Source organism: Sciurus vulgaris (assembly GCF_902686455.1).
Source record: "Sciurus vulgaris genome assembly, chromosome: X".
NCBI classification, from domain to species: domain Eukaryota; kingdom Metazoa; phylum Chordata; class Mammalia; order Rodentia; family Sciuridae; genus Sciurus; species Sciurus vulgaris.
The window spans coordinates 91764314-91791349 of record NC_136471.1 but is presented as its reverse complement, the minus strand read 5'-3'; the positions used below and the strand labels follow the sequence as shown (position 1 = coordinate 91791349).

The 27036-nt window shown below is 40.4% G+C and overlaps 1 protein-coding gene across 19 annotated transcripts in view; it reads left to right on the top strand.

Annotated features, from left to right (window-relative positions):
• The window catches only part of KANTR (KANTR integral membrane protein), a 65444-nt gene extending 38593 nt beyond the window's left edge, over positions 1 to 26851 (top strand). For 8 of the 19 annotated variants that reach the window (XR_013761094.1, XR_013761095.1, XR_013761097.1 and 5 more), the window contains 3 exons: positions 10890 to 10987; positions 21944 to 22019; positions 22550 to 26851. The gene's annotated coding sequence lies outside the window, so the exon portion shown is untranslated. Of the gene's footprint in view, positions 1 to 3124; positions 3507 to 5022; positions 5687 to 10854; positions 10988 to 18037; positions 20822 to 21943; positions 22020 to 22549 lie in introns of those variants that run through there. The other 11 variants (XR_013761093.1, XR_013761096.1, XR_013761100.1 and 8 more) reach the window with 6 other exon arrangements.
• Positions 26852 to 27036: the final 185 nt, after the last annotated feature.

The window sequence follows — 27036 nt, the reverse complement described above, 5'->3', positions numbered from 1 at the left end:
GTGCTGAAGGTGGGGCTTAGTGGTAGGTCTTAGGTCACTGGGGTCATGCCCTAAAAGAGGATAATAAGACCCTGACCCTCCACTTCCTCTCTCTTGCTTCCTAGCCTCCATGAAGAGAGCAGCTTCCTTCGATAGGTCCTCCCACTGTCATGCCTCACCACAGGTCCAAGTTTCAGGTCCAAAGCTGGAGCCTCCAAAGCTGCAAACCAAAATAAAACTTTCCTCTTTATAAACTGATTATTTCATTACTATTCTTTAGTAGCAGAAAGCTAACACAATCCTTATCCTGGTAAGAAAGTCAGTAAATTTTTTTTTCTAGGAGCAGGCAGGTCTACTACCATGATCAGGACCCACATCATATTAATGAATATCTGTCACCCCTGTTCATCCCTGAGTTCTGAACTTACTATCATCCTCTCTATGAATCTAGTTCAAACTTCTTAGAGGTTGTCCTGACCAACAGTGTTTCTCTGTCTCATGACACCCCAGTTACCCAAAACGCTGCCTTCACTTCACCCGTAGCCTTTAAAACATTTCTGAGACAGGGTCTCGCTATAATGCCAAGTCTGGCCTTCACCATCAGCAACAGGTAATTTGGACTGTCCCTTCCAGACTACACCGACTCTCCCACTTTAAGCAGACAGGCCCTCGAAAGGAATCTTGACTCCTGTGACTAACTCTACTTTTAAGAGTATTGTGTGATCTACTAGGAGTGTCTGAGGATGCTGAACCCAGGACATAGGATGCTCTTCATTTACTTAGGGAAGTGGAGCATGGCAGCCTCAAGCTTCTCGAAGCTTTATTCTTTGACTACATTTCTGTTTCATTAATACATGCTGAACTATTCAGGACCTCCCCTCACTCTTTTGTTGTGCTGGGGATGGAACTCAGAGCCTTGTGCATGCTAGGCAAGCACCCCTGAGCTACCTCCCCAGCCCTAAGATCTCTCTTTTTGTGCCAAAAGCATGCTATATTTTTCTAAGAATGTATCTTTTTCATGTAGGTTTTCAAATTCATTGACACATAATTTGTAATTCCTCATTTTAAAAAAAAGATCTGTTTTGTCCATAGTTATTACCCTCTTTTCATTCTGTATCTTGAGTTTTTTGTTGGACGGTTTGTTTTACACTAAGGATTGAACCCAGGGTGCTTTATCACTGAACTACTCTTTACTTTTTACTTGAGACAGGGTCCCACTAAATTGCTGAGGCCAACCTCAAACTTGTGAATCTCCTGCCTCAGCCTCCTGAGTGGCCCCTTTGTTTTTAACTTTTCTCTCTGTTTTTTTCTTGACTACTCTTGTCAGAGGTCTGCCTCTCTTATTAGTCTTTTCAAAGAATCAGTCTGGGTTTGGTTAATTTTCAGTTTGCTTTTTGTTCTCTATTTCTGCCTTGTCATTTTTATTTCTTGTTTATTTGAATTTAGTAATATAAACAATGTATTGTTGGCACATAAAAGTATACCAATAGAACAGCATAGATACAGTCGTATGTATATAAAGAAATCTAATATATAACAAGCTGATGGAGAAAGGATAGTCATTTAGTTGATGGTATTGTGAAAACTGACTCGTGACATGGAGAACATAAAACCAGATTTCTGCCTCATGCCATGTATAAAAGTGGATTCTAGAAAGATGTAGGACCTAAATGTGAAAGATAAAATGATAATGTTAGTAAGAGAAATCATAGGAGAATAGCTTTATGACTTAGGGTCTTGGACAAACTTTTAAGACTATGGTGAAAAGATGATTGATTTGATTACATTAAAACTAAGGGTTTGCCAGGTGCAGTGGTGCATACCTATAATCCCAGGGACTCAGGAGGCTGAGACAGGAGGATCGCAAGTTCAAAGCCAGCCTCAGCAATTTAGCAGGCTTTAAGCAACTTAGCGAGACCCTGTGTCAAGATTAAAAATAAAAAATAAAAAGCTCTTGGGGATGTGGCTCAGTGGTTGAGCACTCCTGGGTTCACCAACCACTACACTCTCCCCTCCCCATACCCGCCCCCCCAAAAAAACCCTGAGATTTGTGGTCAGTAAGAGACATTATGGACAAAGGTAGGAGAAAACCTGAAGATTGGGGAGGGTATTTGCAATGTAAATATCTGGAATATACAAAGACCTCCCATTAATCAACAGGAAGAGAACAGTTGGAACCTCAGTGTGCCTAGCACACTCAAGACCCTGGGTTTGATCCCTGGCACGGCAAAAAGAAGAAAGAGGAGAAGGAAGGGGAAAGAAGAGAGAGGAGGAGAAGGCAAAAGCATAGAACAGGCAGAAGAAGGCAGAAGAAGAAATATGAAAAGCCAACAGCATATAATGAGCTGTTCAAGATTGGAAATCTGAAGAATTAAAATAACAGTGAAATATCACTTTGTGTCTATCAGATCAACAAAATTAGAAAGCAGAATAATGCCAAATGGTGGTGGGGATATGAGTGTGGCTGATGGGAATGTGGACTAAGGCAACCATTGTGAAGAGCTGTTGGAAGTTCCTCCTCACCTTAGATATGATCCAGCAGTTTTGCCCCTGGCTATTATAAATCCCAGAGAAATATACAGATATATAAGGAGACAGACAAGAGGGTCTTCATCACAACATGAAGCACAAAAGGAAAAGGCAAAGACCCAATGTATGTGCCTCCAAATTAGAAGCTTCCAGGGACAAAAATGCAAGCCTTCCCTCATTAAAATGGAGTTTCCCTGACCTGTGTGCCCAGGTACTGTACCTGCAGTGCAGCAGATTCCAGGGGTGGGAGTTATCAGTAGTTGTGATTTTTAAAGCAATGATTAAAGTTTTAAAAAATATTTTAATAACATTGACAGCTGTTGTTCCAGTGTATTTTAAAATTATATTTGAACAGTCCAGTTTTTTACTCTTTGATCTTCTAGATGCAATGATTATTATGCTGATATGAAAGATTTAAGGTGCAGCTCAGGCCACCAAAAGGGAACTGTGAGAGGGCCGCACTGTATGGCACTTCTCTGACCTTCTCTGGGATCATTCCATATAATCTGATTTCGAGTGTACCCCTCCTTATCATGATGCTTCGTTTTGTGTGCATATGTATAATACCTAAATTTATTAGATTAGATCTGTCCTCTTCACAATTTTTTCTGGTAACATGGAAGCTACATCTTCCTTATCAGTATCATCAGCATCTACTATTGGGAACATGATATTTTCCCGTGCTCTTTGCCCCTCCTCCCTCCCTCCCTTTATTCCTTCCTCTTTCATCTTTTCTTCTCTCTCTGTCCATTCTTTGTACCTCTGCCCCTCCCTCCCCAATTTCTCTTTCTCCCCTCTCTCTATATTATTGGATTTGATGCTAACAATTAGCTCAATGCTGACTTTTTCAATGGAAATTCATTCTTAATTATTTCCTTTCAGGAAAAAAAAAATGAAACATCCAACAGTGGAATCACTTAAATAGATTCGTGAGAGTGGGTTGATTATAGGCTCTTACAACTTCAAAAACCTTTCATTCAAAATATGTTTATACATGAGTATAATATTTAGTTTTTGAATTTGTAGAATTATTATTATTATTTTATTTGTTTATTTATTTAGTACTGGGTATTGAACCTAGGGGTGCTTTACCATTGAGCTACATCCCTAGACCTTTTCATTTTTTTTATGTTTTAATTTTTGCTAAGTTGCCCAGGCTGTCCTTGAACTGGCAATCCTCCCACTTCAGCCTCCTGAATAGCTGGAATTACAGGCATATACCACTGCACCCATCTTGAATTTTTATTTTTAAATTAGCCAAAAAGTAATATTTCATTTTTCATGTGTATTTTTAAAGCATCCTAACAGTTTTAAAATAATGTTTGAGAAATTAAACATGTAAATGGATCTAATTTATACCCATACTTATTTTCAAATCTATATTAAGGTTTTCCAGAGAAATAACAGGTATGTATATCAATATATAACCAAGCTGGGCATGGTAGCAGGCACTTGTACTCCCAGTTACTTGAGAGGCTGAAGCAGGAGGATCACTTGAGCCCAGGAGTTTGGGGCCTGCTTGGACAACACAGTAAGATCTGTCTCTTAAAAATAAATAAATAAACACAGAGAGAGAGAGAGAGAGAGAGAGAGAGAGAGAGAGATTTAATTTAAGGAGTTAGCTCATGTGCTTATGGAGGTTGACCAATCTCCAGTTCTGTAAGGCAAATCAAGTCAGAGACCCAGGAAAACCAATGGTATAGTTCCAGTTTGAAGACAGGCAGCCTCAAGACCCAGGAAGCACTGCTGTTTCAGTTTAAGTGGAGTGAAAAGCTGATGTCCTATTTTGAAGAGAATCAGGCAATCAGGCAGGAGAACTCTCTTACTCAAGGGAGGATCAGGCTTTTGTTCTATTCAGGCCTTCAACTGATTTGATAAGACCCACTCACATTAGGGAGGGCAATTTGCTTTATTCAGTCTACCAATTTAAATGTTCATTTCATTCAAAAACACCCTCATGAAACCCTAGAATACTGTTGGATCAAATATTGGGCACAGCCCAGTCATTTTTGTATTAACTTTTTAATTTGTTATAATTAGTTGTACATGACAGTAGAATGCATTTATACATTCTGATAGATCATACATAAATGGAATGTAATTTCTCATTTTTTCTGATTATACATATTGTAGGTTCACATCAGTCATGCAGTCATATATGTACATGAGGTAATAATGTCTGTTTCACTCTACTATCCTTCCTATCCTCATACCCCTTCCCCTCCTTTCACTCCCCTCTACCTAATCTAAAGTAACTCTGTTCTTCCCTAACCCTCCTCCTTATGGTGAACTAACATCCACATATCAGAGAAAACGTTGGCCTTTGGATTTTGGGGTTTGGCTTAGTTCGCTTAGCATGATATTCTCCAGTTCCATCCATTTACCAGCAAATGCCATAATTTCATTCTTCTTTAAAGCTAAGTAGTATTCCATCATATATATACCACATTTTCTTAATCCATTCATCTGCTGAAGGGCACCTAGATTGGTTCCATAGTTTCACTATTGTGATATGGCTGCATTACTATAGTATGTTGATTTTAAGTCCTTTGGGTATAAACCCAAAGTTTGATAACTGGGTCAAATGGTGGTTCCATTCCAAGTTTTCTGAGGAATCTCCATACTGCTTTCCTTAATGGTTGCACCATTTTGCATTTCCACTAGCAAAGTATGACTGTACCTTTTTCTCCACATCCTCTCCAACATTTATTGTTGCTTGTATTCCTGAAAGTTGCCATTTTGATTGGAGTGAAATGAAATCTCAGAGTACTTTTGATTTGCATTTCTCTAATTGCTAAAGATGTTGAACATTTTTTCATATATTTATTGATCAGTTGTATATCTTCTTCTGTGAAGTGTCTGTTCAGTTCCTTAGCCCATCTATTGATTGGATTATTTGTTTTTTTGGTGTTAAGTTTTTCGAGTTCTTTATATATCCTAGAGATTAATGCTTTATCTGAGGTGTATGTGGTAAAGATTTTTCTCCCAATCTGTAGGCTTTCTCTTCACATTATTGTTTCTTTTGCTTTTTAGTTTGAGTCCATCCCATTTGTTGATTCCTGATTTAATTTCTTGTACTTTAGGGGTCTTGTTAAGGAAACCCAGTCATTTGACACATGGAATGGACCATCATAAATCCTCCCTTTTCTCTTCACAAACCCATTTCCCCCAAAAGGAGGTAAATTCCTTCACTGACGTTTATTCTTTTCTTTGAGATCCTGTGTCTTAAATACTATGATGTAAAGTTAAAGATTCTTAAGTATTATGATATAAAGCCTATACATGTTATGTTACATGATAATTGGATAAGAGAGGGAAGAAAAAGATATTTGATACACACAGAGAGATATTCACAACAAAATCCAAAAGAAATTGTTGTGAAAATTAGAGCCCTTGTTTCTGTGACTGTTCACGTGGTTGTAGCTGGTATTCACAACTGCCCCTTTCAGTTACCCATTCCATATTCCCTTTCTTCTCAGCAAGAACCCAGGCTGGTTGGTTCTTTCCCGGGTGGGATGACTCAAACCTTCATTTTGGGAGGGCCTGGGTCATGTGTAGTCCTGCCTGGATTGGGTTGTAATTTTTCATTGAACTTAATCATAGGCATGGTAATGCTAAGAGGTGGCCTGAGGGATCCCCTGCATCCAGAAATACTGTCTCTTACTTCCACTGTGGAGTAGCTGTGCAATTTCCCCATGGTAGACAGAATCAATCACCCCATCCAGTGCCATGATTCCCTTCTTTGCCTGTTGATTCAGAAGCCTGAGTATCTAAAATGGAGGAATGGGATTCAACATACAGTGCAATGGAATCATTGTTGTGACTTCTGGTAGAAGCATTCTTCCCTTTAGAAATAAGACCTGTAGGCCAGCAGAGCATGAAGTACTGGGAACAGGAAGCAAAACTTTTGCCAGTGGGTCACTAGGGATGATGGTAACGGGTGCCATTTCCACCCATTGATTCCTGGACCTGTGAACCCCAGCTATGAGAGAAATAATACTATATATTGGATGTTTGTTCAGAGAACATACAGACTTCTGGTGTCCCTCGCCCCACCCCTGCAAGGTATTGCCATCTAGCTGGCACTGTAACTGATCTTCCAAAGGCCATTCCACTGTTCTGTCAAGCCAGCTGCTTCAGGATGGTAGGGAATATGTTAAGACCAGTAAATCCCATAAGCATGGGCCCAGCACTTACTTCATTTGATGTGAAGTGAGTTCCTTGACCAGGAGCAATGCTGTGTGCCATACCATGATGAGGCATTCTGCAAGTCCATTTTTGGCAGAAGCTGTATGTGCAATTGCACATTCAGAGTGTCTATTTCAGGAGGAACAAAACACTGCCTCTTTCATGAGGCATACCATCCAAAAGAATCAACCTGTCATGAAGTAGCTGACTGATAACCCTGGGGAATGCTGCTGTATCAGCGACTCAGAGTAGATCTGTGTGGCTGGTAGGTTAGGTGCTCAGTGGTGGCCATAGCCAGGTTGGCCTTAGTGTCAGTCCATGTTGCTGAGCCTATGCATAACCTCTGCCTTGCCATCATGGCCACTTTGTTCATGAGCCCACTGAGAGATGACAGGGGTAGCTGGGAAAAGAGGCTGATTGGTCAGTTTATCCATTCGATTATTAAAATCTCATGTTGTGGTCACTCTTTGGTGAGCAGTCACATGGAACACAAATATGATCATGCTTTTTATCCTCCCAAAGTCTTTATCTTATGTTAGTCAGATTTTGTCACTATTACTACTATTACCATTTTGACAAGAACCATGTAGAGGAAAAAATATTTATTTTGGCTTATGATTTCAGAGGTTTAGTCCATGGTCAGCTGGCTTCAAGGCAGAAACATCATGTTGGGAGGGCATGTTGGAGGGAAACTTCAAGCTCATAGTAGCCAGGAAGCCAGGGTAGGGAGAGATAAATTCTTCTTGGACATGCCTCTAGTGACCTGCTTCCTCCAACTAAGGTCCACCTCCCAGTAGTCCAGCTAGAAATGAGGTCAGGACCCTCACGATCTAATCATTGCCTAAAAACCGCACCATTTAGAAAAGAAAAAAAAAATGTACCTCTTAACCTTGCTGTATTTGGGACCATGCTTTCAACACACAAGCTTTTAGGGGAACATTGCAAATCCAAACCATAGCATATCTCTATGCCAAATATACTTGTCAATTTTCCAATTATATTTCTTCTAAGTATCTGACGATACCGTGAAAAAATTGTCCACAGCTCATGAATTGTCTGGTCATTTTATATATCTGGTCATTTTTATGTCTAAGAAAAGTGAACAAGAAGGTACACAGATTGAAATTCTGCCTACTGGGAGGATTTTCCTTTATCACTGTCCTTCAGGGATGTCCCAGAGAGGGGCTGTAGAGCTATAGTTGTCTGCTTTTGGGTATTGCCTGCATACCATGGAGTACCATCTGCAAGCTGGGCCTGAGTCTTCTCTTCCTCTGTTTATTGATCATAGAGAACTTCCCCATGAGACCATTGGTGCAGGCTGGGAGAGAGAGGGCAGTGTAGGGGAAGTGGAGACCATGAGTATTTGGGCCACTCAATTTAACTGTGTGTTCAGAATTTGCTTGGGCCTTTTCACATATATACCACTTCCATTTGGTGATGGAGTGCTGCTGTGCAGGCCCAAGTTCATAGCTTGGTGACTCAGATAATATCCAGTTCATGATGGGCAGCTCAGGATACATAGTAACTTGGTGTCCCATAGCTAAGCATTTAGGTCTCTACTAAGGCCCAGTAGCAGCCCAGGAGCTGTCTTTTGAAAGGAGAGTAGTTATCTGCAGGTGATGGCAGGGCTCCAAAATCCTAAAGGGCTTCACTGCAATTCACTTTTTGGGGCCTGCAAAAGATTCCAAACATCATCCCTATCTGCCACTGACACCTAAGGTACCAGTGGGTCTGTTGGATCGTATGGCCATAGTGGCAGAGCAGCCTGGACCTATTATAGTGACTTCCCTTGTTCTGGGCCTCACTCAAAACTGGCAGCTTTTTAAATCACTTGGTAAATGAACCCAAGTAACAAATTGCATGTGAAATATGTTTCCTCCAAAATCCAAAGAGACCCACTAGAAGTCATGCCTCTTTTTGGTTGTAGGAAGGGACAAATAGAACAATCTATCCTCCTTCTTAGAATGGATATCTTGACATGCCCCTTACTACTGGACTCCTAGAAATTTCACTAAGGCAAGCGCCCCCTGAATTTTTTCCCCAGACTTATTTCCCACCCACTGACATGCAGACATCTTGCCAGTAAGTTTAAAGAAGTTGTCACTTCTTGCTAAGTCCAATCAACATAATGTCATTAGGATCACGTACTGGTGTGATATCTGTGTAAGGGAAAAATCTATAAAGATTTCCGTGGACTAATTATGACACAGGGCTGGAGAACTGATATGCCCCTGGGGTAGGACTGTCAAGGCATGTGCTGGCCTTGCAAGCTGGAAGCAAACTACTTTTGATGGGTCTTATGGGCAGATATGGAAAAAGGTCATTTGCCAGAGCTATAGCTACATATCAAGTACCAGAGGATGTGTTGATTTGCTCAAACAATGAAACCACATCTGGAACAGCAGATATGATTGAAGGTACTGCCTGGGTAAGCTCACAGTAATCCACTATTATTCTCCAAGATCCACCTGTCTTCTGCACAGACCAGAGGCATGTTGAATAGAGATGATTCTCATGACCCCTGCATTCCATAGGTCTTTCATGGTGGCACAGATTTCTGTTATCTTCTAGGATTGTGTTATTGCTTTCAGTTTATTATTTCCCTAGGTAGAAGCAGTTCTAGTGGCTTCTACTTGTCCTTTCCCACCATAACCCTCACCCCACAGATTAGTCCCTAAACCATTGTAGGGTTTCTGCCAATTGCCAAATGTATCTGTTTCAGCTGTGCATTCAGGGACTCAACTGGACCCACTGTGAGATGGATCTGAACTAAAATTCCATTGATTGCCTATTATGGTTTGGATCTAAAGTTGTTCCCCTAAAGAGCTCATGAGTTGGTAATGTAACAGTGTTCAGAGGTGGAAAGATTGGATTATGAAAGCTGTAACCTCATCAGTAGATTAATCTGTTTGATGAATTAATAATGTGAGTGAACTACTGGTAACTGTAGGCAAGTGGGGCATGGTTGAAGCAGGTCACTTGGGGGTGTGCCCTTGGGGATTATGTCTTGTCCACGGCCCCTTCCTCTCTTTACTTCTCAGCTGCCATGAGCTGAGCAGCTTTCCTCCCCCATGCCTTTCTGCCATGATGTTCTGCCTCATCCCAGGCCCAGACCATGGAGTCTAAAACTGTTGAACCCAAAATAAACCATTCCTCCTCTTAAGTTGTTCTCATCAGGTGATATGATCACAGAGATGAAAAGCTGACTAATACATCCCTGACCTGCATAAGGCCTGACTGATGTGACCACAGTGACATTTTGGGTCTCCTGAAATTAATGTCAGTCAGAGCCTGTGTCCAGTAATTTTTTAAAAATCTGATTATTTCTTTCTCCTCACTGTACAGTTGCCCTAGTAAAAGGCCTAAGTACCTTTGAGAAAGACTGGGAAAAATATCACAATATGTAATTTTAGCAAGGTACTGGGGTCTTTCCTCAAGGGGTCCCAGCCTCCCCTTCACTCAAGGGGTTTTGGGTTCTATAAACTGGTTCAAGTCTTGGAATTGTCTTGGGAATGTGATACTATGTTTTTATGATTCAGGTTAGACTTTTGTTCACTTGGCCTAGAACTTTTATGCTGATGCAGATGGAGTAAGAATTAGTGAGCTTCTCAACTATTTCATTTCTAGCAATACCATGATCAACTAACCAATGCTTTAGATTTATGCAAAATTAAATTATTCTGATTGCTGAGTTGACTGCTCTCCAATACAGAAACCACACTGACCTTGCCTTTGGCTGATGTGGTCTACTTCTTTATCCTTACTTCCCTGGAAACCAGTTAGAGATACCAGTTACAGGTGGTTTCCCCCTTACAATAAATAGTTCATTTTAGGATGTTTTAACTTGATGGTGGTGCAAAAGTGATAGGCATTCAGTAGAAACTGTACTTTGAATTTTGAATTTTGATCTTTTCTCAGGCTAGCAAGATATGTTCTTATCCTGGGCAGTGGTACCAGTAGCTCCCCCAGCTTCCAGTCAGACATGATAAGGGGAAACCAACAATATTCTACTGTGTCCTGTGTTGCTAAGATATGATGCTTGATAGATTAAGTATATTCAATGCATTTTCAATTTATGATGAGATTATCAGGATATAACCCCCATCATAAGTTGAGGAGCATCTGCACTTGCATTGTGTTTTGGTTTCCCCAATTCAGTGGCAGCAGTTCCCACTGTATGTTCTGGCTTACAGAGAGGAGTGATCAGAGAGCTCTTCCAAGATGCTGGAGCTCCCCTCTCAAAATTGTCCCATAATCCTGATGAAAGGTGTGTCTTCTAGGCCCTTCCAGGGTGAGTAAATCTTAAATGGCAAATCCAGTCCAATATTCCAGTCTCCTTAAGTCTTTGAATCTTTTCCTGTCTATATAATCAAGGTAAGTCCAGCTTTTTCTCCTCCTCTTTTGCTGGTGCAGCATTGTTGAATCACTCATTTTGGCCCATCACGGTGTTTCAGCCAACCAACCCAACTGTTAGCACCCTTTGTAACTTCCCAGGTGGCAACCTTAAATTCAGTCTCTGTTTGTGAGCCCATATCAATAAATTCATCTCAATCCAACATTATGTTCCTTCCACTATTATCCCACACTTTTAATGTCCTTTCTCCCCCTGGTATTGGGGATTGAACCCAGGGGCACTCTACCACTGAGCTACATCCCCAGCCTTTTTTTAATTTATAATAGAAGATCTCTTTAAGTTACTGAGGCTGGCCTCAAACTTGAAATCCTCCTGCCTCAGCCTCCCAAGTCACAGAGTTCACAGGTATGCACCACCATGACTGGCCTTATACATATATCTCACACAGGCTCCCCAGATTTCTGTCTGTATAAATTGAAAGACTTAAGTAGTTCTGGAATATAGTGCATTCCCTCACGGGTCTACTTTGTGCCTCACCATTAGAAGCCTGCTGAGACTTTAGTTTATAATTACAGATCTAGAAGCAAATGCAAGGTGGGAGGGATGGGTTGTAAGGAGGATCTTCATTTTCTTGTATAGCCAACTGCCTCAGGGGAAGCCATTACTTTCCTCAAGCAATTCAGGGTTAACACCCTCTGATAAGGGTGAAGAGGCCTCTTCCACTAGGATTGGGGAGGCTGCTTCTCTTGGCAGAGGAGACACATCAAATTTTAGGGGCCAGATGTCCCCAGTTTCATCAGGATCGTCTCACATGTCTTCATTACAACTTTTAGAATCCCATTCTTTCCCAATCAGTGCCCTCCCAATAAAGGCTGGCAATTCACTTGCATTGTAATTCATCCAGGTGATGTGATTCTGCATTTGATTGTTGGCAACTACAGGAGATCAGACTGTCCTTTAGGACACACACAGTAGCTTTCAGGACATTTCTGCAGAGCTTGAGCTTGGGACTCAGATGCCTAAGGTCATCCTTTACTTTCTCCATTTTGTCTGGTGACATTGAGTATTCAACCATCCTAATTATATTTGTTTGACAAAAATATCCCTAAGGATCTTATACACAGTGACCCAGAACCTTTTTACCAGTGGTTGATTAAAAGTAGCCCATGGTGAGATTTTGTGGATCTCTATTGCCAGATCATGGCATAGATCAGCAACCAATAGGATATCAGAAAGAGAGGGAGAGATTGTTATAAGGAAGTGGCTCATGTTAATTATGGAGGCACAAGAGATTTGACCGTGTAGTTCCAGTCTGAAGGCCCTCAGACTTGAGGAAGAACCAATGTTTGCCCAGTTCCAAAACAGGCAGGAAGAATTGTCCCTTACTGTGGAGAAGGTTAAGCCTTTTATTTATTTTTTTCTCTTCAAGCCTTCAGCTAATTAGATGAGGCCTGCTCACATAAGGGAGGACAGCCTGCTTTACTCAGTCTACCAATTTAAATTTTATTCTCATCTAAAAACACTCTTATTGAACTATCCAAAATAATGTTTGACCAAATATCTGGGCATGCCATGACCCTGTCAAGTTGAACCTTGAATTAACTATCATAATAAACAACTTTGAGTAAAACTGGAATGTTCTTGTCTTAGTCTATTTTCTGGTGCAGTAACAGAATACCTGAAACTGGGTCATTTGTAAAGAACAGGGACTACTTTGGGGCATGGTGGCGCACACCTGTAATCCCTGTGACTCTGGAGACTGAGGCAGGAGGATCACAAGTTCAAGACCAGTCTGGGCAACTAAGCAAGACTCTGTCTCAGAAAATAACAAGGGGAAATGCCTAGCTGTTTAATCTACCCTCTTGTCTGGAACTGATCACAGGACAAAATGGAGTGACATCATCCAAGGGATAAGGAGGTGCTGAAGGGAGGTCCTCAGAAGACAGTGAGGCCATAAAGGGCAGGAAAAGGTTCAACCCCAGTAGCACCTCCTAGCAATAAATGAGGGGACAAAATTGTCAGAAAAGAGCTGGCCCCAATGGCATCTCCATTGTTTGAGTCCCACCATAGCCAACCTCAATTCCCAGCCCCTCTACACTAGGTCTCCTTCTCCACTTATCTTCTTCCTCAGGAAAGAATGGAGGAATATGAACTGAATATGAACTGAATGTGGAGGGTTCTCTTGAACTCAAAGGGTTGGGTGTCCTCCAACACTGCCTTGAGACTGCTGTCTCTTCAGAAGTCCTAACAGTCTGCAGAAGACACAAGTCAGGGCACTCCCCACTGGACTGAATGACCCTGGTTCTATAAAGTATACAAAGCCCTGCATTTCTGCCACCTTATCTCCTTCACATCCTACTTTCTGTGCCCCAGCCAAGTTGGGCTCTGCTGTCTTTTATCCAGGCCTTAACTATTGCTCAGATCTCAGCTGGATTTTCATCCTCCTTCTCAAACTGACAAACCCCCCTACTCAGCTGTTCAGACAGCTCATGTGGGATCTTCCCTTGGGCATAGAAAAGTGGAAGTATTGGCTATGGAAAATCTGATCTTCCAGTTCATTTATTCATTCTAAAACTGCAGTCAAATCTATTTATTCCATCTATTAAGTTCTATAATTACTTATTTTTCATTTCATATTCTTGTTTACTTATACCCTTTCCTGTATGTAGTTATGTCAAAAATTTTAAATGTAAACAAAACAGGAAACAATTTTATATGAATACTTGCCAGTTGTAATACATGGTATTTCAGGTTCTTGCATCTGAAATTTTATCCATAGACACCTAAGGAGCAACAGAGTTCCTGTTTGGTGTAATAATCAGTCTTGATATCATTTGGTTTAAGATGACTTAATTCAATTGTCAAATGTTTTAGTGTGAGAATGAAATAGGCCTAATTGTACACTTTTTTTTACAATCTAATTTTTTGAGGGGGATTTACTGGGGATGGAACCCAGGGTGATCTACCATGGAGCTATATTCCCAGCCCTTTTATTTAGAGACAGGGTCTCACTAAACTGCCAGGGCTGGTCTCAAACTTGGCGATCCTTCTGCCGCAACCTCCTGCATTGCTGGAATAAGGGATGTGTGCCACCATGCCTGGCCTAATGTACTCTTTACTTGAGCTCAGCAGAATGGTTGAAGAAACTTTATTCTATTTCAGTGTATTTTTATGAATGAGATATGTTCAACATGTTCTGTGTCTTAGAAGCACTCCAAATCAGAATGTGTTGCTTTTGAAGCAAAGAATGGAGAACATTTGCCTGTACTACACCTGAAGGTAAATGTGTAGATGTGGGTGTCCTAAAACATACATGACTGGCCTTTTTATTCCATATCTCTAGATGCATTTGAGAAACTGTACCTTATTTTAATATAATAATAAGCAGTGTCTTTTAAAAAATATTTTTAGTTGTCAATGGACACAATACTTTTATTTTATTTATTTATTTATTTTTATGTGGTGCTGAGGTTTGAACCCAGTGCCTCACATGTGCTAGGCAAGCAATCTCCCACTGAGCCACAACCCCAGCCCCGGCAGTATCTTTTGATTGTTTGTGAACAATAAATACATATTGCTGACATGATTTTTAAAAAGTTTTTTTTTCTTTTCTTTTCTTCTTTTTGGTACCAGGGATTGAACTCAGAGGCACTTAAACCACTGAGCCACATCCCCTGCCCTTTTTATTTTTTATTTATTTTATTTTGAGACAGGGTCTCAGTTGCTTATGGCCTTGCCACTTTGCTGAGACTGGCTTTGAACTCACAATCCTCCTGCCTCAGCCTCCCAAGCTGCTGAGATTGCAAGCGTGCACCATCGCACATGGCTTCATTTTTAAAGGCAAGATCATGGTTTTAGATTTTGAGTTCAAGGCACTGGGAAGCTTGTTTTACTGCCCTAAGAAAAGAAATCTCCTTTAAACACTTTACAAAAATTAGCTCCAAATGAACCATAGGCCTAAATGTAAAACACAAAACTATAAAGCTCCTAGAAAAAAGCAGAAGAAAATTTAGGTGACCTTTGGGTATGGTAATAACACTTTAGATATAACAACAGAGGCATGATCCATGAAAGAAATAATTGATAAGATGGACTTCATTAGATCTTTTAATGACATCTTTAATGACATCTTTTGCAAAAGATACTGTTAAAAGAAATAGAAAACAAGCTACAGACTGGGAGAAAATACTTACAGGACATATTTGATAAAGAACTTGTATCCAAAATATACAAATAACTCTTCACACTCAATAATAAAAAACAAACAACCCTCCCACTCCTTGGTTTATATCCCAAGAAGATGAAATCAATATGTCAAAGAGGCATCTGCACCCCAATATTTATTGCAATCTTATTCACTGTAGCCAAGAACTGCAAACAACCTAAATGGCCATCAACTGATGAGTAGATAAAGAAAATGTAGTGTAGTCATTTGCAACAACACAGGTAAAACTGGAGATAATTAGGTTAAAGGAAATCGGCCAGGCACAGAAAGATAAGTACTGCATGATCTTGCTCATATGTAGAATTTTAAAAAGTTGATCTCATAGAAATTGAGAGTAGAATGGTGGTTGCCAGAGGCTGGGGAGAATAGCAGGGACAGAGAGAGAGAGGTTGATAGAGGGGTTTCTGAGTTATAGTTACAAAAGAGAAGTTCTAATGTGCTATTGCACAATAGGGGGACTATAGATAAAAAAAAATGTACAGTACATTTCAAAAAGCTAGAAGTGTTTTGAAAGTTTTCACCATAAAGAAGTAATAACTAAGGAGATAGATAAATTTAACCTGATTTAAACATTGTACAGTATATACATGTGCCAAAACATCCCGTGTTACTCCATCATTATATACAGTTTCTTTTTGCAGTGCTGAGGACCAAACTAGGGCTTTGTACATACTAGGCAAATACTCTACCAATGAGCTACATCCCCAGCCCTTGAACAATTTTTATGTTCTCATGTATCAATTAAAAAATAAATTTAATTTTGAAAAAGAAAACAAACAACCCAATTAAGAAATAGGCAAAAGATCTGAACACATACTTCACCAAAAAGAAATATAAAAATTGCAAAGAAGCACATGAAAATAATGCTTCACATACACCAGCAAGGAAATTCAAATAAAGCAACAATGAGATACCATTACATACCTGTTGGAATAGCTGAAATCCAGAATACTTACAATACCAAATGCTGATGAGGATTGGGAGCAACAGTAACTCTCAGTCATTGCTGGTGGAAATGCAAAATGGTACATCCACTTTGGAAGACAGTTTGACAGTTTCTTACAAAACTAAACATTCTCTTACCATACAGTCCAACACTCACATTCCTGGGTAATCTTCCCAAGTGAGTTGAAAACTTATATCCACATAAAAACCTGCACACAAATGTTTATAGCAGCTTTATTCATAATTGTCAAAAACTCTGAAGCAACCAAGATGTCCTTCAGTAGGTGAATGGATACACAAATTGTGGTACATCCAGACAATGGAATATTATTCAGTGCTAAAAAGAAATGAGCTATCGCTGGGTTTGGTGGTGCATGCCTGTAATCCCAGTCACGTGGGAAGCTGAGACAGGAATATCACAAGTTCCAGGACAGCCTGGGCAACTTGGTGAGATCCTGTCTCAAAATAAAAGTTAAAAAGTATTAGGGATATAGCTCAGTAGTAAAGTGCTCATTGGTTCAATCCCCAGTACTGAGAAAGAGGAGAAGGAGAAAGAAACGAGCTGTCCAGTGACAGAGTGCCTATGCCTGAGGCCCTAGTTCAATTCCCAGTTTGAAGGAAAAGAAAGGTAAGGAAGAAAGGAAGGGAGGGATTGAGGGAATGAAGGAGGAAAGAAATGAGCTATTAAGTCATAAAGTGACATAGAGGAAACAAATGAGTATTACTAAGTGAAAGAATAAAAACTGAAAAGGTTACATACTCTGATTCCTAAATAATGTCATTTTGGAAAAGACAAAATTATGGAGACAGTAAAATGATCAGTGTTGCCAGGGGTTAGAAGAAAGAGAGACATGAATAGGTGGAGCACAGAAGATTTTTTAGGGCAGTGAAACTACTCTGTATGATACTCTAGTGGTGGGCACATGTCACTATATGTTTGTCAAAAACCATAAAATGTACAACACCATGAGTGAGCCCTAACGTAAACTATTGACTTGACTCATGATGTGACAATGTGAGTTCATGAACAGTAACAAATGTACCACTGTTACGATAGTGCAGGAGGCTGTGCACGTGTGGGAGCAGGGGGTATATGGAAATTCTCTGTACTTTGCACTCCATTTTACTGTGGACCTAAAACAACTCTAAAAATAAAGTTTATGGTTAAAAAAGAAATCTGCTTATCTCTTCTAGGCCCAAGACTGATGTTGACTGAACTCAGACATAAGCTGAATCCTGCAGGTTGCTAACATACAATGCAGATTGAATTCATAGGACCTCCAGGTCTCTTATGTGAAAACAAGGCTACTAATTAGGGATAGAGTGGGACCTTAAGAATTGGAATAGAAATATCAGAGTTGATTTGGACAGATCTGAGTGCCCTAAACCCCAGCCTTCACTGAGCATCCCTTGGCAGCAGAGGCAGCCCTTCCTCCCTAGTCTAATGGGGCTGGTCTTACATGACTTAGGGACCCTCTCAAAATCTGGCTAATTAGGGCTGGGGTTCTGGCTCAGTGGTAGAGCATTTGCTTAGCGTGTGTGAGGCACTGGGTTCGATTCTCAGCACCATATAAAAAACAAAGATATCATGTCCATCTACAACTAAAAATATTAAAGATATACAATTATAAAAAAAATCTGACCAATCCCAGCGACTCAGGAGGCTGAGGCAGGAGGATTGCAAATTTGAGACTAGTCTCAGTAATATAGCAAGGCCCTAAACAACTTCACATGATCCCATCTCAAAAAATTTAAAGTGGGGGACATCTGGGGTGGTAGCTCAGAGGTAAAAAGCCCCTGGGTTCATTCCACAATCTTTCTCAAGAGCCATCAATATCACCTCTTGCTGCCTTCAGTCCCATTAAAAAAGTGGAGATTTCCACATGTCCGAGAGAAAGTAGACACCCATTAGAAAGTGTGCCAGCACACATGCGCACACGTGAGAAGATATAGCTAATTTATATTGGCAAGAATCTCAGTAATATGTGGGGGAATTGACTCTAAGGACGATAGATTAGGAGAAAGAAATGTAACTTTAGATTGAGCTAAGCACTTTTTTGTCATAGTAATATATATATATATATATATATATATATATATATATATATAATTTGTCCTTGTAACCATTTTTGAGAGTACAATTAGGTGGCATTAATCACATTCACACAATGTTGTGCAACCATCACTACTATCTAGTTCCAAAACAAAATTTCATCACCCCAAACAGAAACTCCACAACCATTCTCTCATACTCCTAGCCCCTGGTAACCTCTAATCTACTTTCTGTCTCCGAATTTGCCAAGCCCAGATAATCTCATTAAAGTGGAATATACAATCTTTGCCCTTTGTGTCCAGGTTATTTCAGTTAGAATGTTTCCAAGGTTCATTCATATTGTAGCATGTGTCCAAACTTCATTTTTATGGCTGAATAATATTCCAGTATTTGTACATACCACGTTTTGTTTACACATTCATCTGCTGATGGACACTCATGTTGTTTTCTCCTCTTTGGTTATTGTAAATAATATTGTAATGAAAACTAATATTCAGTTATCTGAGTTCCTTTTAAAAGTTCTTTTAGGTATATACCTAAGAGTGGAATTGCTGGGCGATATGGCAATTCTGGTTAGCTTTCTGAGGAACTGCCAAACTGTTTTTCACAGAGACTGCCCCATTTTACATTACCACCAGCAATGTACTAGGGTTAAAATTTCTCCATATCCTCTCCAATACTTTCTATTTTTTGGTTTTAAAATTTATTATTGTAGCCATTCTGGTGGACATGAAGTGGTATCTCATTGTGACTTTGATTTGCATTTTCCTAATGAAAGACATTATACATTTTTTTTCCTGTGCTTCTTGGCTATTTTTATAACTTTTTTGGGGAAATATTTATTCAAGTCCTTTGCCCATTTTGGTTGTTTCTCTTTTCATTAAGTTGTACAAGCTCTTTACATATTCTGACTAGTAAATCCTTAGCAGATATGTGATTTGAAAATATAGAATCCTATTCTGTAAGTTGTCCTTTCTCTTTTTGATAATATGTATTATGCACAAAAAATTTAATGTAAATGAAGTCCAATTTATCTATTTTATTGTTTTACTCATGCTTTGGGTATCATATCTAAGAATCCATTGCCACACCCAAGGTCATGAGGATTAATTCCTATTTTCTTCTAAAAAGAGTATTATTTTAGCTCTTAAATTTAGGGCACTGATCCATTTTGAGTTAATGGTATATGATGTGAGGTAGAGGGTTCAACTTCATTCTTTTGCATGTGGAAATTCAGTTGTCCAAGCACCATCATTAATAGTTAAAGACTATTTTCTCCCCTACTGGTTGGACTTCTCACCCTTGTAAAAAATCTAGTTATCCACCTGGAGGGTTAATTCAGTGGTAGAGGGCTTACTCAGTTTGTGTGAGGCCCTGGGTTCAATTTCCAGTACCACACACAAAAATCAATTGAGCATTTGATTTTGTTCAGTATTGTTTTGGCTATGGTTGCTTGCAATTCCATATGAATTTGTGGAATGGCTTTTCAATTTCTGCAAAAAGCCTGTTTGAACTTTCATAGAGGACTCCATTGAATTTACAGATCACTTTGGCAAGTATTAACATCTCAACCAAAAGTCTTCCAATTCGCAAACATGGGATCTTTCTACTACTTCTTTAGATCTTTAATTTCTTTAAGCATTTTTTTCACAGTTTTCAATGTGTAAGTCTTTCTCCTCTATAGTTATATTTATTCCTAGGTATTTTATTTTTGTGGATGCTATTGTAAATGGAATTGTTTTTTAATTTCATTTTTGAATCATTCATTGCTAGTATATAAAAATAGAACCAATTTTTGTGTTCTTCTTGTATCCTGCAACTATCCTAAATTTGTTTATTAGCTCTAATAAACATTAAAATCCTGCATTTAAAATTCTTTTCTGTATTAATTGTGATGATCATGTGTTTTTCCCCTTGGTCTACTGTGATGTATTACCTTGATAGATTTCATGTTGAACCACTCTTGCATTCATTCCTAGGGTAAATCCCACTGGATCATGACATACAATACTTTTAATCTGCTGCTGGATTTGTCTTGCTAGTAATTTGTTGAGAATTTCACATCTATATTCATCAAGATATTGTTCTGTAATTTTATTTTCTTGTGCTATTTTTATCTGGTTTTGGTGAGGTCAGATTTTTCAACATGGGTACAGTCATTAGCAATCCTGGATGTACTATGTAGGCTGAGACAACTATGAGTATTTCTGAGAGTTGTTCTGTTGTTTGACTAAAACCTGGACTCAACAATAATCTGTGTTAAATAAATGCCAGAAAATCTGTGGTACAATGTAGATGCAAGAATCCAAATTGTTTAGGACAACAAGAATGTTGTAATTGACTAATCATGCTAACCCATTCAGTTCATCCCCTATATATTGCTATTCCTTCCAGAAGGACTTTGAAAAGTACAGTATGACATATGGCAGAGATTGGTTAGGTGATCATTAAACCTTCTTCCTCTTCTTTCTAGGGACAAATTCAGATTATGTTTTCCAATGTCCCTGAAATTGGATATGCCACTGCCTGGAGTTCTAGCTAACAGAATGTGAGCAGAAGTAATATGCACTACATCCAGGCTTAAAAGCATTCTACCTCTCCTGGCTGGCTGGGAAGGAGGTGACAATAATACAGTGGTGACCATGTTTTGAAGATTTCAATGGGGATGATAGGATCACCTTCAGAGATAAGTTGGGTTTGATTTCTATAGTGAACAGCAGAACCATAGCAGTAATCAGAATGGTTTGGCCTGTGGGAATCTGTAATACTGTCTAATTAAGCATGGTTTTTTTTTTTTTTTTTTTTTTTTTTTTGGGTGCTGGGGATCGAACCCAGGGCCTTCTGCTTGCAAGGCAAGCACTCTACCGACTGAGCTATCTCCCCAGCCCCTAAGCATGGGTTTTATTGGGGCCAAATAGATGGACAGCCTAGTAAAGTTCAACTTATTATATAACCCTCCCAAATTTTTCTGGCATGGCATATGATATAATTACCAAAATGTACAGTCCCAAACTTTCCCCCACTTCACAGACTAAAGCCCCTTGAATGAAAGGGGAGGGTCCATTTGAAGAAGGACCTTGCTACACTTTCACATGTGTATATGATAAAATATCCCTTCCTGCTTTCCCCACAGGGACTTACAGCCAGGATAATTTTGTGCTGAGGTAGGGATATATCCAGACATCTTAAAATACACTGGATATTCTGAGTTGATGTTAATCCCTGGTGACCCAGACTCTCACTATGGTCAACTATTCAGAGTGGATCAGATTATACATGAAGTTTCATCCTGAATCCTTATATGGGGACTCAGGGAAATCCTATGGTGATTTCTCCAGTTCCTGGATACATTATTGAGACACACAGTACAGATGGCATAAAGGATAGAAGGGCTATAGCAGAAGAACAAATTAGTGAGTAGAAGAGCAGACTGAGAACCTTTTCTGGAAATCAACAGGAAGGACTAAAGAGATACAACATACTTTGTAAAAGACAAAAGAAATGGAGGACAAAATTGGAATTGGCAACATCATGATATAGGAATCCCAGAAACAGTGAGAAATAAAAACAGAAAAGCGGATCAATTTTGTGAGTGAACACCTGAGCATAGGACACCAAGTGACCTATGCAGGCTGAGCTACCTATGTTGATCTCTTAACTGTCCCATCAGGTCCATGAAGTTATCTGTATGCAGCAGCACTCCACTACCAGCAGGTCTTGAAGACACAAGTAAGCTGCCTGAGCAGGTAATCTTACTCCCTCACCTGCTGTACTGCCATCTCTTTCTCACCTACACCTGAGGCCTCATGGGGAATTCCCTGTGACCAAGTGACTAAGGGATACAATATTTAATCTTGGTTTACAGATGGTTCTATACAATATGCTGTTATCTGCCAGAAGTGGCTACTTGCAGTGTTACAGCCCCATTTAAGGTTGGTCCTGAAGGACAGTGAAGAGAAATTCTTCTAGTAGAAAAACTAACTGGTCACATAAATGGTCAAAAACATAGACAGCTGACAACTCATTGATGAGTAGCTGCTAATGACCTGGCTCCATGGCCCAGGATTTAGAAAGGACAGGACTGAAATACTGTTGATAAGAAAGTCTCAGGAAGGGGATGCTCCCCATAGAATGGACATACAGTGTAAGAATTATTTATGTTCCACATAAATGAGCACCAGAAAGAATTCTCTATGGAGGAGAAACTCAGACAAGATAACCTGTTCTGTGGATAGGAGCCAAACTCTATCCTGTCATCCTTTTCCTTGCCCAACAGACTCCTGAACCAAATGGCCATGATGGTGGACATGGGCTCCACAATATGGACTTCCACCAAAGCCAATCTGACTATAGCCACTTCTGACTGCCCAACTCACCAACAGAAGAGAACTATCAATCAGGTGATTACAGAGACAGTACAAGATGAAAAGAAGTCAATGGACCTCCAAAATTCTACTGGCACTAAGCAGACTGGGTAAACTGCTTAGCTGCAAACATGTGCTACTCTTCATGAAAAAGGAAGGAAGGGAGGCACAGAAGACGGAACCAAGAGCCTAGAAGGCAGGGCCAAGAGCCATTGGGAGTTATTCCCAGACCTTGAAATCTAATCAATAAACTTCTGTTTGCCCAGTTGAGTTTCAGAATTGTTATAGACCAGTAACTCCCTCGCATCTCCCATTTCCTCCACCTTTTGAATGAGCATATCTGTAGCAGTTATCCTATACCTGTTCCACCATTGTATGTTGGGTGTCTTGGGAACAGATAACTTGCCTCTTAAGTTTCACAGATCTATACATAGAGAAAAATAGTATTAAGGAGCCATACTTAAAGAATACACCTAAGACACCTCATTCACATCTGAACTTGATTTAGATATTCTGGACTTTGAGGTCATGCTGTAATTGATGAGACTTTTAGAGAACTTGGGAAAGGATAAATATATTTTGCATGTGAAAGGGATATAAATCATTGGGACCAGAGGATGAACCATGGTAGTCAGTCTCCCAAGATGGCCCCCAATCCCCACCTTCACTATTGGCACCATTATGTAATCCCCTCCCACTCAGTGTGGTCTGGACCTAGTGACTTCTAACGAATAGACTATTGCAAACATGATGGGATGTCACTTCTGAACTTAGGTTATACAGAATGACTTCTGTCTTGCATGTGGGCATACTTTGTCTCTGGCTCATCTCACTTGATTGCTCTGACAAAACAAGCTGCCCTATAAAAAGATCCCCATGGCAAGGAGCTGAGAGTGATATCTGGTCAAGAGCCAGCAAAAAAAAAAAAAAAAAAAAAAAAAAAAAAAAAAAAAAAACAACACTGAATCTTGCCAACAACCACGTGAGGGAGCTTGGAAACAGATCCTTCCCCAGTGGAGCTTTACAATGACTACAGCCTTGGCTGACACTTTGATTGCAGCCTGTGAGCGACCCTGAAATAGAAACTCAGCTAAGATGTGCCTACATTTCTATCCCACAGGAACTATGAGATAAATGCTGTTTTAAGTCACTACGGTTTTGAGGTAACTTGTGACGCAGCACTACATAACACAGACAAGAATGGAGCTTATATAGGACCTCAGCAACAGGGGCTTCTACCTACCAAGGTCAATCTAGCTATAGCACTGCTGAGTTCCCAGCCTACCAACAGCAAAGATTAATGCTGGGTCCCCACTATGAACTACTTCCTGGTGGCAGAACATTTACCCTGGACCCCTTCTGACTGGCTTAGATTCACAGTGAAAATAGTCCTACCAGGTTGATAATACCCGGGCCTGACCTGTTCTAGGAATCTGTTTCCTGTGTGTCTATCACGGACTCTGAGATATCTCACATGGAGCTTGGCACCCAGGAGGGGTTTCACAAGGGGCTGCTTCCCTTTGCTGGAATGTAAATGCCCTAGAGGCAAGGACCCCATCTCTCTGGCTCTGTATCCCTTCTCTCACCACAATTTCAGGTCTTCTTGGAAGCATGATTAATGTCTGCCCCATTAACCATGGATCTCAGAACCAGTTACCACCACCCCTATAGACTGGCAACTTGTACCAATGAACTTCCTGCCATGCAAAAAGAGGGTTCACGTGCAGTATGGGGCTCCAACTGCTGCTCCTGTCTGCCTTCTTCTGAGCTATTTGTGCAGGGCTCCTAGCCTGAAAATGGAGAGGACTCAAGCCTGTACCTCACTTTACTTCCAGGAACTTCCAGCATGGGGAACAGAGGGTAGGAAGAAACCCATTAATCCTAGTGTTTCAGACACCATTTAAGGCACAGTGGAGGCACTAATGGCAGGTGGGGGGCTGGGGTCAGTTGAGCCCAAGGAAAGAGTTTGAAATAGTATAGTCCTTACTAAAAATAACATCTTCCTATCCCTTTGTCACTTGGAGACTCCGGACACATACTGAAGTGTGAGGCAGTGTCTGGGACACAGAGCAAGGTGGTGAGAAGATACTAATGCCCTGGTTTTATTCTCCTATTCCCAACTCATCTGGGGATCCCGAGTCAGCTACCCCTCCCTTTCTAGGGGACTGTCTGGGAAAGAGGGACAGATATGGAACCAAAGAAAGTTCTCTGGTAGAGGTTAGATTTGACCTGGGTCTTTGAGGATGGCTACAGCCTCTCCCGCAGAACTCAAGGGATGGGGCAGGGTGGTGCTAAGGTAAGAAAGGGTGGTGGCCAACTGGTGAGGGATGGGTCCATACCCTGTAGACCCTGAACCTCAGGCCAAGAAGTTCTCTAGCCTGGTGTTGCTGCACCATCTCTTCCTTTCCTGTCTGGTCATTTCTTCCAGTGTTTGGCTGCTTGGGAGTGGTGGCTAATTGACAAGATTGGGCCCCTTTCTGTCCCTGTCCCAGGTCTTTCTCTTCTGTCATCACCCTCTTTTCTTCATGATCAATTTTAGACAGGTGGACAAATAAAAAGCCAGCTTTTTCCATGGACTGGGACTTGGGATCAAACTGGGCTCAGGACAAGGTAGTCCATTGGCCCTTGCCTTTCACTGTACAGTCCAGGACCCCAACCCAAATTGGATGAGACAAGCCTTCTCACCACTAAGAGCTGCCAGAAGATGACGGGCTTTCTCATTCAGGTTCCTATCAACTGGAAATCCTGGGCAGGGGAAGAAATGGAGCAAATGGAACCCTCTGAACATACAGAGGAAGGACAAAATAGAGTGACAATGTGCTGAATTCCTGGGCTAGGGGTCAGGACCTGGCCTTTAGCTTCCAATACCTCTGTGCAGCCACTTGAAAGGAAAGAAAGCCCTCAAGGAACCAGGAATGATGAGAAGCTGGCTGACTTAGCAGTTTCGATGCTCTTGATTCCTTCTCTATGTCCTTATGTCCTGAGCACAGAACACTCAGGACTACAAGGAATTATTCTTAGCCTTTGAAGGGTCAAGGATCCCTTTATGAATCCGAAGCAAGTTGGTTAGTCTGCTTGCCTGAAAAACACATGCATGCAGACACCCACAAAAACGTCAATCTCCAGGGGTGGTCCCTGATCTAGCCCAGCACCCTCATCTTAAAAGACTTCTAGGCTCAGAAGGGAGAAAATCCATCCAACTACTGTAGGACCATTAATGGGCTTGAAATGATTATGCTAAGTGAAAGAAGCCAGACACAAAGGATCACATATTGCATAATTTCATTTATATAAAATGTCAAGAATAAGCAAACGGGTGGATGGGAAGGACACCTAAGGAGTGTGGAGTTTCTTTTTGGGGTGATAAAAACATTCCAAACTCTTTTTTGCAGTGATGGTTGCACAACTCTGTGAATATACTAAAAGCCACTGAATTGTATACTTTAAGTAGGTGAACTGTATGGTATGTGAATTTTATCTCAATAAAGCAAATTAAAAAAAAAAAAAAAAAAACTCAGGAATTGCAAATAGTCAACCACACATTTGAGCTTTAGTCCCCATTGATCAGGGGCAGAAAGAACCAGTGGAGAAACATCAGGGATGAGTCCCTGAATATGGCATATAGGTTAGACAGGAAAGCATTCTAAAAAGAATGACATTATATATAATCTTGATCTTAAGGGCAATGAAGCATCACAGAGTTTTAAGCAGTAGTGACACAATCAGATCCATACTGTAGAAACAACTGACACAACGAATCACACATTTCAAACAGGTGAATTTTAGGCGTGAAGACTGTACCTCAATAAAGCCATGAAAAAAAAAATTCCTCTGGGAACTAGAGGCTTAGACAAGGGCACAAAACTGGCGGAGGCTATTGTGCTGGAGGTTAGGTGGGCAGGGCCAGAGCCCACCTATCTGACTGGAATGTCTTGCCCAAGGTTAAAGAGAAGCTGGTGGAACTAAGATTCTGAAACCTGGGTTCCCTGGCCTCAGTCCCAGCATCCCGCTAGCACTACAGCTGCTCCACTGACAGGTGAGGGAGGCACCACGCTCCCCTTCGAAGAGAAATGCACTTCAGAAACATGTTTCCAAAAAATGTTGCTAAGGGTTTTATTTCTAACAAGAGGAAAATTATAATAAAATAAAATTAAAATAGGCTTCGGTTGGAACCAAGTTTCTTGTTTTGCTTTTTTTTTTTTTTTTTTTTTTTTTCCTTTTGAACAAATTAATTACACACCAACAATCTTCTTTTATTACAACATGAACCCAGGAGGAGGAAAGGAGACAGGGAAGACGGGGTGGGAGGGTTGAGGTGGGTGTGAGGACAAGCACCAAAAGCTTTCTTCAGACCACAGGGAGCCCTGTTCAGCCCCCCAACCAAATTCCTTTAAAATAA